Here is a 17,168-nt window from a genome sequence, read left to right as displayed (position 1 = left end):
TTTGCAGTGACTTGACCAGTGCTGCGAACAGTGCCATGAACAGTAACACAAATAGTGCATGAACAGGGTCATGAACAGTAATATGAACAGTGATGCTACAGTGAAGTGAACAATATTTGCAGCAGAAATTTCAGACTTGTTGGAGTTCAGATTTGAGTTTGTTTCATTATCTTATGGTCTTTTACATTGCTCATCTCATTGCCATTGGAGTTATGCATCATCCGGGCATGTTGTAATTGTTGAACACTCAAATACTTAGGATTTGTACTTGCTATTACAGTATGATAAATACCTGATTTATTTGTAATCAGATCTCATATTTCACAAATAAAGGGTTCCTTTGGTATTTTTAAGTTGTTTGTTATGTTCTCTCTTATTTGGTACATGTAATTGCAAAAATCCTAAATTCAAACAACAAAACTCAGAAATTCATATCAGAACCAGAAAAATCAGAATTCAGAAGTCTGCATGCCAAGTGTTTGACAAAATGTCAAACCATCAAAACTTAAAATTAAGGGCAGAATAGGCAGGGGTTCTTACAGAACACAAATCATTGCCAAAGAAGTGACAAACTGCCAAAAGAGAAACTTTGAAAAGTTGAGGACCAGGTTCTGAAAGTGCGATCCAGCCTCTCATTCTTTCCTAATGACAAGTGAAATCACCAGAAGCACGAGGACAATTTTTAAAACTATCAATAATCCATTCTTGGGAAGAAATCAGGCTTGTGTTCCATGTGTTGGACTTTTGGTGATAAGCATCTTCCACGTAAAGACATGATATTTTATATGATTTTTCTTTTGGAACGATCCATCTCTCCATCTGCAATTCCACCTTCAGACATCTCTCTGGTCTCTTTCCATTGAAGGTCAAGCATCAGAATTCAAGTCCATTTTCTTACCTGAAGTGTTTATGAATCTGTCCACACATTTCCACTGAAGCATAAAATGTGTCATTCAAAAGATTTTTAAATACTGTAGAAACAGAATTCTCATACATTCTCAATCCACACCAACATCAAAGCTCAGCCAAGGTGGCAAACATACTTAATCAAGGAACCAACCTGCAAAAGGGAACCCACGACCAGATTTGTGCTAATGCAACAACATACAAAGTCAAGTCAGACATCCTCAAACCTCCACCCAATAATTCCACTTGAATACTGCACTGACTTGGAATCACAAACAAACAAATCCACCATGTGACATCAGTGTCACATAGCCCCTATTTTCTAAGAAAGGGAGCAATCCAAAACACTTTGCTCTCCCTTCTACCCAGAACTGAGCCATACAAGTTTAAGGGAGGTGTTTGGAGGATTTGAGAATGGGTAACCAATTTTGGAGGAGCTTGGATGGTTCTAAACCCTAGTCACACCATTATTTGATGAGCATTGACTTCATATGGTGGGTGTAGCTTGTTAGGGGTCAGCAAAAAATGTCAAAAATGTATTTAATTTGTTTCAGATCAAAACTGGATGTATGAAGTCCCAGGTTTATCAAATGAGAATATTGGTGTGACTATTCCAGCCATAGACATATGTTGTCTTCGTGTGTTACTGTGTTGGAATAAATTGCAGCTGAATAGCATTAATAGTTTTTACAGCTGTGTGAATTGTGATTAGATTAGAGTAAATTAATTTCTTGCATTTACTTGGTTTATGAGCATTTTGTCAAACATTTGTCAAAAATACAAAAGAAAATAGTTTGGGATATTTCATTTTAACTGTTCTGGTCACTCAAACATCACAGGCATGTTCTTTCTCCATCCATGTCACTTAAACTTGGCGAGAACACCTTGGGTGCACACCTCTATTATGTCATGGCAAAGCAATCTGAGGCAGGCCATAATGCTACTGCTGCCTCTTAAAGACGTAATGGGCAAGGATTTTAGATGTATTTGTCATTTGGTGGCATCTAAAGTCAGACTTAGGCACGTCTTTAAACTGCTTATGTCACTCAAAGTGCATAGCATTCCTTTCCAAGCTTGCAATCTGAAGCTATTGTCACTTAGAACTCTCATGACTATTTAGGAGCCTCTTTCTATTGTTACCTGCTCCCAAACACTTTCGTTCCTCTGCCATATTGTGCTCAGTTCTCAATTTCTGCTACATCTGCCCTGGGATCCTGAAATAGCAAATGGATGTGAAGAATGAGCAGTTAAAGACATGAACAATCCTTTGAAAAAAGGCAGGTCAGCCATATGTGATTTATAGCAATTTATCCTTCTCTGAGGCTGACCAAGACAAACCTTAAAAGTAATACACACCCTTTTTTATGAAGTTTTTTCTGATTTTGATGTTTTGATAGACAGCCCACAAAATAGAAATAAACAATGCAATAATAACTTCTTCAATACTGATATATAAAGAAATAACACCCAAATGCACAATATTCAAAACACCCACAATTGGAAATGTTTAAATTCATTACAATTTGTGGACAGCAATTTATCATTAAATAGAACAATACCCAGATGACCAAAATACATTAAAATCACAATACAAGCATACCCATTTGCTGTTATTGCAAAACGGGACTGATGTCTGTAAACAGCAAACTGGAACTCCTAAATGAAGCCAAATCCTTCAAAACCTAGCTGCCCCTTCAAAATGACAATCAAGCATATCAATCATCAAGGCACCAAAAATATTTCAAAAATTAACCACAAACCCTAGGCATCCAACCACAATGCAAGAAACCCTGTGCCCAACTATAGAACCGACTCCACAAATAATATATATGCTTCAATCTCCAAATCGACCAGCAAGAATAAATCAAAAAACGCTCCAAACTCAATATGGGCATCCCAAATATCTTGCCTAAAAGTCTCCTCAACAAACACTGAAATTTGTTTTAGAATAAATGTTCACAATTTCCAGATACCTCAAATATTGATGTGTGATTGCAAAACCTGGATTTTTCTGCCACAACATTAGCCAAGGTAGATCTTTCACCACCGAAGTCAATCTTCTCCAAGAGGGGTTTCATCCTCAGAAAGGTTGAGATGAACCAAATCCAATCTCAAAACCACAAGGGTTTTCAAACAAAGAAATAATAATATTTGTTGTTGGCATAAAATGCCTATGGTTATATTTGATAATATTCGTTATCTACCAATATATTAATTGGTTGTATTAAGTGGGTTGTCATCCTGGGTAGTTAATGTTTCGATTGGTTGACGGTTGTGTTCCTCTTGGCAACCGTTGGGTCCTTTAAATATGTTATGTACTGCCAAGGTAGTATGAAATAGTCGGGTCAATTGTAATCCTTTGTGTTGATGCGGGAAAAATACTGGTACTCTTTTGATCAACACAGAATAGCATGCTAAATATCCTATTCTCTCTTAAATAAGGAAATCCCTAATGCTGTTCTGAATGATCAAAGGGGACAACCTCAAGAATCTAACTATCCGGTCTTGATTGCTCAAGATAACTCAGCAGTGATGTGTTTTGCAGGTAAACACGAGAGGACTTATGAATATTGCAACAAGCTGGTCTGCATCTGGTGATGTTTTGATCCTCGAAATAGGGAAATAAATAACAAAAGGGATAGCTTTCAGAAATCCTAAGGACAATGAAAGTAACAATTAGTGTTGTGGGTAGACAGATTTCACATAAACTAATTACTGCTGAACCAGAGATATACTCACAACTCCACAGGAATAGTGTAAGCTCCAAGGGAATAAGAAAATTTCAGATTATGGATATTCATTCAAGCACCCAATTCTAGCGTAGCCTAGGACAAACACCTACAATTGAACTAAGAACAGTTTTGGGTTCGGTGTAATGCCCCTTCTCGGATTGGATCGATGCGACACTTGTGTTAGGTCGTTGAGGCCATTGAAGGACATTCAAGATTATGATTAGGAGGCTACGTGTTTAGTTTCTTAGCCTAGTGCTATGCATTATGGGGGATTTACATTATCTGATGTTCGTACGAATGATGGAGTAGTGCCCACTTCGAGAAGATTCCCTTTTCACCTTGGTAGACTTGATCGGACCCTTGTTTTGTACGATGGATATGAAAGACCTGATTGGATTTACATATTGCATGAATGATATTTTGGCTTCCATATATGCTTCACTAATGATCCTTGATAGACAATACATGATTTGATGATTACTAATAGATGTTATATGATTCCATGATTCCTAACATTTATGCTTATGTTATGAATGATTTCGACTTAATGTGATTTAGATGCATATTATGATGATGATTGATTTCTTTATGCTCTTATGTCATAATTTGATGCATAGATAATGTTAGTATTTTAGATTATCATGTATTTTGATAGAGGTACTGATCTTGTTTATCATGCGATGGAAATACTAACCCCTAGATGATTTACTCATGATGTGATGATTGTATGTATTACTGGCTGCCTATTGTGTGATTGTCTACGGGTAGACTCAACAGCACATCACTCATTGCGAGTGCCCTATGTTGTTGCGATATTCTACCCCTTGTTTGGTGTGTATGTATATATGTTGTATGCACATGTATCTTGTTTGCCACATACAGGTAAACGATTAAATATAGAAAGTAAATGCACAGAACATAATGGAAATATATTAAAGAACTGGTCTCTGTATTAATTCAACAGTCCATGTACATCAAGTGCTTATAACATCACACCCAAATACGACTATGATGATGCTACTTCGAAGGAAAGGTATGCAATATATAATACCCGAAGGGGTGCGACCAACTGTCGCGTCCAACTGCCCTTCAGGACGACTAACTGACTGTCGTAACTCATAATTACCGACGACAACATAACATAATACGACAACATGACATAATGATTATTCCCAGCAACATCATCCCCCCCAAGAAAAGAAGTCATCTCCGAACGACTTAATACAAAAACAGAGATGATGTGCATACACTAAACAGAATCAAGGTATAGAAGAAGAAGGGGGCGGAGGGGGGGTCCTTGAAGCAGCAGGTGGTAGGGTTGATGATGATGTTGGTGTCACTCGTGCACGCAGATCATACATCTGTTGTGTCCGCACCTGTAGGTCCCGCTCAGCCACCTTCTTGTGCTCAATTGCAAACTTAACCATTTGGGCAGCTTCTAGGAGTTTTCCCTCCTTGGCATACACCGTCTCTCGTGCCTGTACCAAACTAGTGGTGAAGGTTGCCTGTTCTGCCCTTGCGTCCTCCAACTCTGCAGCTAACCGGACCTTCTCGGTAGCAAACTGAGCCCTCCTAGCGGTCCAAGTCTCTCTGCACAACGTCAACCTGGGTGGCCAACTCCTCCTAAGCTCTCTCCGCGGCCCCCCTCGCAGTCAGATGTCCTGCAGATACAAACTCCGTCCGACAAAGAGTGTGATACACTTCCCAGAAGGTTTGCTCAATCTGCCTCCCGAGAGACTCCACTCTACTCTCCACTAGTGGCGTGCTCACTGCCCATGCGGCCAACATCTCTGTCGTCTCAGTTTCTGGCCATCCACCTCTATCAAAATAGGCAACAAATGCCTACGAACAACCCTCCTGCATAAACCTGAGCAGCCGCTCCAACTCCTGAACGGTGTTGTTGAGGCCCTCTGACTGAAGGGAAGCAATCACCTCCCGCCCTCAGTGGACCTCCTCCTGCAGATAAGTCTATACTAGTTCCTGAAAGTAAGTCTGCCCTCGGCCCACCATATCTTGGACGTACGCCTCCACGTCTACCCGGCATGGCTGCCTGCTCTCCATGTGGCTCTCTACCCTACCTCGCTGGTTGTCCACATGGACCTCCACCATCTGCTCCAGTGCCAACTCCCTGCCCTGTAACTCCGTTGAGTGTGTCACATCCCTGGGAGAACCTTCGCTATCTAAGTCCACAACCTCTGCGTCTAAGTCCTCCCGAGGGTCACCGCGCACGGGGGTATCCCGTGAGGGAGAAATGGTAGTAACCGGCCTAGGCGACATGGGTGTCATCTCGAACTCCCTGCTCAACCAATTGTCCTCCTCGATGGGGTGTAGTATCCCCTCGCCTATTGTTGTTGTCATTGTTTGATAGTGCCCCTGCACTTTCCCTGTGGGCTCGGATTCACCTACTTCTTCTGATGGAACTATCTCTGTCCTCCTTTCCTCTGTCCCTGATGGCAGCCCCATTACTACCGGCGGCCTCCGCTCTCCGAAGGCTGGAATGGACGCAATGCCACCCGGAGACGGACTCAAATGCGCTGAGGCGGGCAGCATGGGTGTGGCGAACAAGACTTGGGGTGGGGGTGTGGATGTAAGTACGGCATCGACTAAGCTTGCCCCACTATCTCCATCTAAGTCACTTGAGGCTTCTGAGGTCTCTTCCCGCCCACCATCAACATCGTCGAACTCGGACACATCCTACCTTCACCTCTTCTGCCCTGTCGCAGGTGTTAGCCCTACATCCATATGTTGCCAATAGAAGATGGGTGGCTCCCCTGGTGCCAGACTACCTTCCGATTTGATGTCTACTTCGTCCTCCGACAGCTGGGAACGCATAGCCTCTAGGAACAACCCAATGGCGTAGTGCGGCAAGTAAAAGGTGCGGTGGTGTAGAGTCATGAACTCATACATTCTGTCAGCCAGTACTGTAGCCCAGTCGTACTGCACCCCATTCATAAGTCCATTCATCCAAATAATCTGAGGTAGGGCGATATTCGATGCACGGCTGGACCCGATTTCTATGATACAGCGCCACGGCCCTTCGGCTACATATGACTTTTTCATTCCCCTATTTTTTGTGGTGTTGGTCATAGAGGCCAGTTCAGCCGGTGTAAGGTTGCGGGAGACCATCTTCACCTAGTGTTCCTTTGTGTCCTTATTCATTTTCTTAGCTTTCAACTCCACTTTCTTCCCATTGTGGCTTGGTATGCCAAATATCCTCGTAAAATCTGCTACTGTGAAGGAAACCCTTAGCCTATGGTTGCCATAGTCAAACGTGCTTGTTCTGGAGGTGGCGTCAAACACGTCGACCATCATTCATAGTGGTACCTCAAATTTCTTTATGGGAAAAACCGGCATCTGGATAGCCCAATGAACTCCTACTCGCTGTAAAAAAAAAATTCACTTCGTGATCAACAGCATTCTCCTGCCACCACTTGCGGCACTGGGCTCCATTCACACCCTCGAACACAATAGTGTCGGTGGTAACCTTTCCCGTGGCTGTGGTTGTGGCTATCTTTGGCCTGTGTTTCTGTTTGCTGGCGCTGGTGCTTGTATCGATGCCTCCTGCAACTCGAACTCCTGATGGTAAAACCCTCGTGGTCTTGTCCATGTCTGTCTACAACTTTGCTCACCAATGATGTTTGCCGGCTGAATGCATTCCCTGTAGTTTGCCTCATTAACCTGCTAGCTGAGATATGGCTACCTGCAAAACCGTTACACCACTTCCCCTTCCCTGCGGCAATGGTTATGGATATGCTGGAAACCCAATCGCCTTTGTCTTCAAGCCGAATCCCTACGGCTATGTGTGCAATTGCGTGCGGCTACCTACGGCTGTGTGGACAGCTGCGTCTGCTTGGGTGTGTGTTGTGCGACTGCGTGTGGCATGTGCGCTTGTTTGTGCGGGCTGCGTGTTTGTGCTGGCTGACTGCGGTGTCTTTATGCTTGGCAGGTGTCTTTATGCAGTGGTTTCCACCGCACGGTGGTTCCATCGTTCAGTGGTCCCACCGTTCGATGGTCCCAATGTTGCCCTTTTTTTTTTTCAAATTTTTTTTAATTTTATTATTATTTTTTTTTTTAATTAATTTTTTTTAATAATTTTTGTCCCTAAGGACTTGCTGGTGCGGCTATCGTTCACAGTATGGTTTCAATTTGGAGCCGTTCACAGCCTCGGGCACCTGTTTTCTGTCCGACGTTGTCAGCCGGATGGCCCCGTTGGACTCGACTTCGCGAATTTAGAAGGGTCCTAGCTATCTCACTTTAAACCTAAGTTACCGGTTCGGGTTCGGGTTCGAAGAACCCGGTACGCCGGTACGGCAAAATTTTGAAAAGGGGTTTGGGTTCGTTTGGGTTCGTTAGTACAAAAACATGTAAATTATATATATATGCAACCTATAAGCATGAATTAAGATTAGCATGTCACATAGCATCATATAAACAACAAAACCAACATAAACTTGTAATCATAGCATCATGAATCCATGATCATACCATAACAGCATCATATACATCAAGTCTAATATCAAAATGATAAAATATTCAAGTATCATTGTTTCAACTTTCAACAATTTAAAGTTTGATCATTAAATGGATTCAAACTAAGAACATCCAAGTTTAATTTTTCAAACTGAGGACCTAGATTTTGCCGGCAACACCCCCAACGGGGTCAAGGGGCAGCGCCCCTTGCGAGGGTCTGGGGGCAGCGCCCCCAGCGGGGTCAAGGGGCAGCGCCCCTTGCGGGGGTCTGGGGGCAGTGCCCCCAGCGGGGTCAAGGGGCAGAGCCCCTTGCGGGGTCGAGGGGCAGCGCCCCTCGCAGGGTCCTGGGGCAGCGCCCAGGGCGCGCTCCTTGTCGCGGTACAGGGCGGGGTCGAGGGGCAGCGCCCCCGCCGCCAACACCAAATCACAACCTTCAAACCCACACGGAACTCCATGGCGTGCATCAGTTTTCTGTTTTTTTAAGACGTCTAATTTTCTGCTTTTTAAGGTTATAACTTTCACTTTTTACAAGGCAGAATTGAAAAAAAAATTAAATTTGCATTGTTTTTTGACTTTACGGGCTGCCCAGCCGCCCAGGTTCAACTGGGTCCGCCCGGGTTCGACTGGGTTCGACCCTGGTCGAACCTACTCTGGGTTTTTCGAACCCTGGTCGAACCGGACCCGTACCACGGACCCGGTCGAACCCGGACCCGTACCAGGGGGGCCCAGAGGCGAACCCGGTAACCTAGCTTTAAACTTCTCTGGTTTGATCTCGTTTCTCCTGTTGTATTTCAAAAAAAGTTGTCCCGGGGTGAATCTTACCCGTTTTAGGTGTTTGTCGTGCCATACTTTTCTTCTGGCTTGTGCGGCCTCTGTGGTCCATTGTGCCACCATTCGACGCTCGTCCAGTTTGTTCAAGTTGTAAAGCCTCTCCCGCAAGCTTTCCATGTCTCTGTTGTGACCATTTCACACATCACCCCATCGCAAATGGGGACCCCCTCTTTTTTTTGTTTGTTTTCGCTCGTTTTTGCTTTCGTTTTTAGGGTTTTGTTAGTCAGTTGGTCGTCTGGATTTAGGGTCAAGCCTTAGGGTTTTAAATTTTGTCGTTTCAGGCCAAAATCCAGTCGTTTTTTGAGAGCTTGTGAGCTTCCTTTTCTAGGATGCAAATTTTGAATGCAATGAATTCGCCAAAATGGTCTAATTTTCAATTGGAATGTTGATGCAGGGCTTAAATTTGTCTAAGTGTTGACAGTGAAATGTGAATTTTTGTCTGATTGAATATTTTGACCAAATTTTGACTTTTTTTGATTTTGATCCTGGGCATTGGAATTGATTTGTTTCCACCTCGTGAAGTGTTAAAATGTGAAAAATCATGTTATTTTGGCCTGTAGGAGCAAAATCGCTCCTGTCCCTCAGTGAAGGATGGGAGCTCATTTTCAAATATTTCATCATCCCTGCAGAGTCCAGACAAATTTCAAGTTGGAAGTGATGGAGAACGGCGATATCTTTCCATTGAATATAAATTGAAGATTTTCATGAGCACAGAAATGCCTCCAGGAGGAAAATCGCTCCTGTCCCTCAGTGAAGGACCGGAGCTACAATTCAAATTTCGCCTTGTCCTTGTAAGATTTCGATGACTTAACAATTTGAAAGGGTCCGAAAGAAGATGCTTTGCCAAATGAATATAATTTGAGATGCTGAAACGAAGGAGAATGACCTATATTGACCAAATCGCTCCTGTCCCTCTCCAAGGGACCAGGGCGAGGTACCTTGTAGCTCTCGTCCCTCTCCCAGGGACCAGAGCGATTTCCTTCATTATGCAAAATCCAGATAAAGGTCAAGGTAAGTTTACGTTCAAAAACAAGGAAAAACATGAGATAAATGCGTTGAATATAAATTGAAGATTTTTGGGACGTCCATAACAGTGCTAAATGCCTAGTTCGCTCCTGTCCCTCAGGAAGGGACCAGAGCGATTTTTGATATAAATGATTTTCTTGCAAAGTTACAGATGATGTCAAGGCATGGACGAATGGAGTGAAGAAGGACGAGTCCGTTGAATATAAACTTGGAACCTGGCAAAGTGAGGTAAAGGCTACAAAAGGAGGATCGCTCCTGTCCCTCTCCAAGGGACCAGGGCGATACAATGGTGATGTTACTTCTTATGCAAGTTCAAGGTCGATACAAGTCAAGACAAGGTGGCGAGGGACACTTCAAGACGTCTTTAGCAAGCACAAACATTAAAAGGTCGTCACAATGATGAAATTCGCACCCTATAGCCTAGATCGCTCCTGTCCCTCAGGAAGGGACCAGGGCGATGTTGGATATATTGGCCATTTTATGCAAGATTTACGTAAGATCAAGGGTTCGCAACGTCTTGGAGGGTCCATGGATAGATAGAAAGGTGATACATGAAGATTTCAAACGTAAAGTAATCACCAAAATGAGCATATGGACCATATCGCTCCTGTCCCTCTCCAAGGGACCAGGGCGATTTGCTTTGGATTCCTCGTTTTGCTTCAAGTTCGAGCTAAGTCAAGACGTCATAAGATAGCATATGGTCCAAGGCATCGTTTGAAGATAATTCGCAAGAGTGTTGAACGTCCAAACATCGCCAAATAATGTAAAGCCTCACATCGCTCCTGTCCTTTGGACAAGGACCAAGGCGATACTATCAAAAACACTCACGTTCCTTCAAGATCAAAGCGAAGCGAGGTTAGGAAGAGTGAAGGACGACGTTTGAAGGACATCGCAAAGGAGATCAAAGTGTAAAGTTGCCAAGGTCAAGGAGAAAACGTGGATCGCTCCTGTCCCTCTCCAAGGGACAAGGGCGATGGTCCCTTTAATACGTCCAAACACATAATGAAGACAAATGGAATAAGCGCAAAAGGAATGAGCATAGATGTTATTCGCTAACAATGAAAGATCGAGGAACAAAGATGCATATTGAACGTGGAAATTTGGAGATCGCTCCTGTCCCTCTCCAAGGGACAAGGGCGATGAACACTCAAAAGGTATTTAAGTACGCATGCAAGATGATCAAATTCGAAGGACTCATCATGATGATCGATTTTCAACGCGAAGATGAAGAAGTTGGACGTAAGAAATGCAAAATCAAGACCAAAATCATGGATCGCTCCTGTCCCTCTCCAAGGGACCAGAGCGATGAGGTACGTCCCTTCCTTTTTTCCAATTTTGGCGCCAAGTGAGCAATTCGAATTTTCTTCAAATGCTAAATCAATTTAAAAAATTGAATATCCATTTTATTTAGCATTTAATATGGCGTTATCTTTTATTAATTATTTTTTGCCTTTATTTAAAAATCGAAATTCACATTTAAAAAACGCAAGGCATTAATAATTAATTAATTAATTAATAAAAATCGATTTGGAGCGCTCAATTAAGCAAGTCGGCCTTGTTATTTTATTGCAAATCATTTTAAAAAAATGGTTTTATTAAGCAAGTCGGCCTAAGGGGTGAAAGGATGAGCGCGCTATATATGAAGGGTGAGAGATTTCATTTTCACATAATCATTTTTACCTTTCTTCATGCGAATTGAGAAGAGGCGAATATAGTGCGAAGTGTGTTCAAAGGTGGTGCGAATTCAAACCAAGGGTGGCGCTTAGTTATCAAGGGTGGTGCGAATTTGAAGACCACACCAAATGCGAACTTGAGGAGACATTAAGGCGAATTTGATAAAGACTTGGAGGATTTGTTTGAGCGATTTGTCAAGGACAAATTTGAAGATCATTTGGGACCACGTCTAGGGCGATACTTGAAGATCACGTTCACTCCAAAGGTGGCAAAGTCAATTTTGAGGAGACCACATTGAAGACTATTTTATACCTCAATTTTTGCCTAGGCGAATTTTGTTTTTGCATTCTAGAGTTAGCTCTCTATCGAGGTATGGCGATTTTAATTATTATTCCTTTATTCATTCATCGTCATATTTCAAGTTTTGAAATTTTGATTTTTGAATTTCTCTTAGCTCAATCGTTTATTTTAGGAAATGATAACTCTAGAGACTTATCATGATGTTTCCTAAAAATTTATCTCTCTTATTTATGTTATTTATTGCAAAATCTATTTCTTATAATGAAATGTTGTGTAGGTATGGCGACCCCGAAGGCGGGAGCATCCACCAGTCGCTCGGCTCTCATGAAAGATCAGAAGACCGAAGAAGTAGAGACCAAGATCGTGTCTAAGTGGAGCAACATTGGAGATACCAACTTGGGGAACTTTAGCACGAAGAAGTTTCGAGAGGTCCCTTACATTGGCAAGCCATCACCTATCGCCCGGAGAGTAATAGAGAGTGGCATCATCAAGGCGGCCGGTTTTCCTCCAGCTATTCAGTGCCACGAGTTGATGATCGAGTGTGCCCGTCACTACAATCCACAGTCCAGGACAATTGTGTCCAATGAAGGAAACACTTTGGCGTACCTCTCAGAGGAAGCCATAAGTGAAGCCTTCCATCTTCCAGAGCACAGGGACATGATATACAAGAGCATTGAAGGAGCCAGATCAGTGTACGATGATGATCCAGATGCTTGCCTAAGCATAATTAACAAGAACTGGCTACTCAAGAGTCGTCCCCGTCTAAGCAAGGTACCGAACACACCGCATCGGATTGATTTCCAGGAGGAGTACAGAGATTTGATTACCATGCTCAACAGAGTTACAGGAGCACCTCATGCCTTCTATTTTGAGAAGTGGATGTTTTACTTCATCCAGGTGATTGTTCAAGGAAAGGGTACAATACATTGGGCTAGAATAATTAGTCATTGCTTAGACGTACAGTTGAGAAGACTCAGGGCTACTAAGTCCTTCCACATGAGTTCATACGTCATCTATGCCTTAATCAGGAGCATTGAGTACGCAGGACTACCTCACAGAGGAGTGATTGGAAGAGGACCCGGCGAGGTCAGAGCTTGTGAATCCTATACCTACTTGCATCATCCGCCAGGAAAGAACTACAAGTTAGTCAATGATACTTTCACGATGAACATCACAAGGACGTTGCAAGGAGGGATTCACAACAGATTATCTCAGGATGCCCAGGAGTTCATCAAGAGGTACGGTGCTTGGTTCATTCAGTTTCCCAAGTTCACTTACATTAGAGTGCATGGATGTCCTTTACCTCCATACATGTTGCCGAGATATCCGACAGACAGAATTGTGTTACTTGAAGTAACAAGGCAGTTGGCAGCATATGTGAAGGCATTCAGACACAGACATCAGAATGGAGTTCAGGTACCTATTATTTTGGGTAATTCAGTTGAGGTATGTCCTAATGTCTTAGCCATGGATGACGCAGAAAAGGAGTTAGCCTTGTATTCTTTTTCATCTTTTGCTTGGAGGAATAGTTTTGATCCCCATGGACATTTAGAGGAGACGGTCGGTAGAAGATTTAGACATGAGCACCAAATTGAAGATTTTATGATGAACCTCCTAGATGATCTTGAAGTGAAACGTAAGATACATTCTAGATTGCCTTTGGATTTCATCAGGAAATGCAGGATTTACAGAGTGGCCGACCAAGCTCAGGACAATGGCAGGCACATCCAGTCTTCATATGATAGAGAAAGCAAAACAATAAGTTTGAATTGGAATGAGCCCGAGGTCGTGGATTTAGATGATTTGATGGCACCAGTCTTGTCTTGTACTCGCAGATGGGTAGACGTTCAGCATCAGAAGTTGAGAGAACAAGGCATAGCTATGTCTTTCACTTTGGAAGATAAACCAGCCGAAGGTGGAGCAAGTGTTAGTGAAGGCAATCCTAATCCTAGGAATTCAGGTGAAGGTAACCTTCGATGTGCCAGTGAGGGCAATCTCCATTCGAGAGGTTCAAAGAGAAAGGAAAGATCAGAAAAGAAAGAGTCTTCCAAGAAAAAGCAAGGTGCTAACAAAGATCAAACACCAGGTACTTCTTCCAGACCGGAAAATAGAACAGTTCGAGTGGAAGAGTCCATGGAGTCGATGGTACAAAATGACAGGCAGGAGGAAGGACAGGCACAGCATGTTTCGTCAGATGGATCTCTCCAAGACTATGATTTAGATAATGATAATGAAGTAACATCTCCTCCCAGACAAGAAGAAATAGTACATAAAGAAATTCAAGTTCAAGAGACAAGATCGAATATCCCAGATTGGTTGAAGGAAAGATTGACTAGGGTGATCGTAATTGAGGACGAGGACAGTGCAATTGATTTAGAGAGCCTTGTTGGACGTTCACATATGACAACAGAGAAGAAGAAGGCTACAAAGATGTCCAAGATGATTCGAGATGAGACTGGATCCCGAAAACTACAGATAGCTACACCGGCAGTAGATAAATATGAGGGTGAGATCCTAGCAGAGGATTATGATATACAGACTTTTGAGTTAGGACCATCCACAGCAGAGCAGACTTTAGATGATGCCACCGACACATTTGAGGCATTGAAGGACAAGTTTAGAGAAGAGGTGGAAAAGAATAGAAAGCTTGAGAGAGAGGTCGGTGCATGGAGGACATATTTCAGTCACATCAATGAACCTTTGGGACGTCAGGATCCAGTTAGATCACCAGTGCAGGCATTGCCCCTTCAATCGATCAATGAAGCAGAAAGATTCAGGAACCTGGTCCAGCGTACATGCAGTTGGATGGATAGATCTCATACAGTGGCTATAGAATTTGTTACAAGGATGTCGAAGATCATTCATCAGGCTATCCAAGTTCTTGAGATAATCCACAGATTGATGGCAACAGTAGCTGCATTTGCCCATACCAAGGACGTTGTCATCCCTGTCTTGAAAGTAATAAGACACACATCCAGAAGAATTTTAACGCAGGAGAGGATCTTAGAAGGTGATTCTCACAGTTTGTTTCAGTGGTCAACCTTACTCCATATAAAGAGTGTTCTCTTCGAGGACATCAGTGTTAGATGTGGTCAAGTTGAGGAGGTGATCAATCCGATCCAGGACAGAGTATTTGAGGTACTTCGTACCATTCTTGGCAGAAGGATCGAGGTCGAGACAGATGTGGATATACAAGAATTTGAGGATAGAGTCAAGATCATCTTTCGCAAGGACGCAGATGTTACAGATGAGCAGTATGATCAGATGTATGCCACCATGCTCCTAATTGATAGAACAAAGGAACTTGAACCTACTTGGGACGCAGCTCTTCTAGATGCATTCGATCAGGTCATCCACTTAGAAGAGAGTATCAAGAATCTTCCCGAGATTCCAATCACAGAAATCGAAGGAATCGTGACAAAATTCATTGCATATGCTAAGAAAGAGAATTGGAAAGGGAATAAGATTCTAGATGAAAGGTTGTTACAGATGACATGACATCTTATTTCTCATTGGTTGATACCTCCTAGATTTTTGTGCCGAATTTAATATTTGGCTATGTATTTAATATTGTTCAGTAAAAAGGAGGTCATTTGTAACAAACCCTAATTAGGGTTTAGGTGTCATGATCTTGTCCGTTGATTTACTTTCAATCTGGACCTTTCATTGTAACTGGGGATGCTATTTATACCCCCATTCTTCATTTCATTTGATAATAGTGAATAGTTAATAGTCGAATAGTCAGATAAGAGTGAAATAGAGAGATTAGAATTAGAAGTAATTTCATGTTGTAGCAAGATTGAGTCTTGAAGAGAGAAATTCAAGCAATTGTTGTATATGATGACTTGGAAATCAATAAAATATTGAAGTTATGGTGTTTTGTTGCAAATTTCTTGAGTTATCTTCATGGTTGTTGGATGTACTTGAATCACGCTCAATCAAAGTAGTTTGTTAATTTGAAAGACTAAGTGTGAGATTTGATATTTGGTAGGATTCGCTATCCAAACCACTAGCTTCTTGCTGATTGTAGGAACGCCTTGCGTGGTCGACTGGAGAACATTTTGAGTCCTTAACCTTCAAGCATTTTCGTATCTAGGATATGTACCTTCGTAGTCGTGTCCTTGGTCTTTGATGCATTGAACATCATTATTACCTTAGAAGATCGCACTAATTTCAATTGAGTTGTTATCTTATGGCAAAATTGAAGTTGGTTGAGTCTTGCCAAATCTCATTCATGCTAAGTCATTCATAGGGTTAGGCTAGATTAGACCTCTCAAACCCTATCTTTTGCTTTTTTTTTGAAAGTTCCTTTAGTTTAGTAAAATCTTCGAGCTTTGAATACGTAAGGCCCCTTGGAGGAAACAGCAAATCACATCATACCACTAAAGAGCTTGTCCACACGTGGAGACCCCACTAAAAGAACCTTGGAGTCCATCTAACTGATCCTTTTTGCAGATCTTCAGCAGTTAGAGACTATTTTCTCAAGAGAGGATAAGATACCTATTGGTATTTTATTCTGTGTATGATTGTGTATAAAATACACGTCAACAGTCTCCAAGTCTATTTTCAATTGCTATTCGATGACTCAGTACCATGAATTCGATAGGCACCACAACTTCCTGACTGTACATCAGTTGAAATGGAGTTTGACCGGTGGTCACCTTGTAAGTCATTCTGGAGGCCCATAATACGAAGGGTAACTTCTCTTCCCAGTCTTCCTTTTCTCCTCCACAGGACTTGTAGATTACCGACACCAATATTTTATTTGTGGCCTCGGCCTGCCCATTTGCACGTGGGTAGTACTGGCTCGATAATGAGTGGAAAATCTTAAACTCTATGGTCAACAACCATATGACATGGTTCACAAAGTGGCCCCCTCGCTCACTGGTCAACTGAATAGGTATGCCATATCGCGTAATAATTTGTTCATAGATAAATTTAGCCATGCTTACTGCAGAGTTATCCGGGAGAGTCCTTGCCTCCACCCACTTAGTCAAATACTCTGTCGCAACCACAATGTAACGGCACCGTCGTGTACGGCTAGCCTTAAGAGGCCCTACAAAGTCGAGTCCACATCGTTCGAAGAGTTCTTGTGCGTGCGAGGGGTTGAGGGGCATGAAGTCCCGCTTCAAAGGTGTTATCGGGAAAAAGTGTATAGTTTAGTAATGTTAATTATTGATAGTTAGTTAGCCGACGGGTAGGTAGTTGGAGTCGCGACGGTTGTGTCGC

The 17,168-nt window shown here is 42.5% G+C and overlaps 1 protein-coding gene across 4 annotated transcripts in view; it reads right to left on the bottom strand.

Moving 5' to 3' along the window:
• LOC131052191 (uncharacterized) overlaps positions 1–17,168 on the bottom strand; it is a 423,207-nt gene that overhangs the window by 220,378 nt on the left and 185,661 nt on the right. The gene's annotated exons all lie outside the window — the stretch shown is intronic.

Source organism: Cryptomeria japonica, chromosome 2 (genome assembly GCF_030272615.1).
Source record: "Cryptomeria japonica chromosome 2, Sugi_1.0, whole genome shotgun sequence".
NCBI lineage: Eukaryota > Viridiplantae > Streptophyta > Pinopsida > Cupressales > Cupressaceae > Cryptomeria > Cryptomeria japonica.
This window is presented reverse-complemented; position numbering and strand designations above follow the sequence as displayed.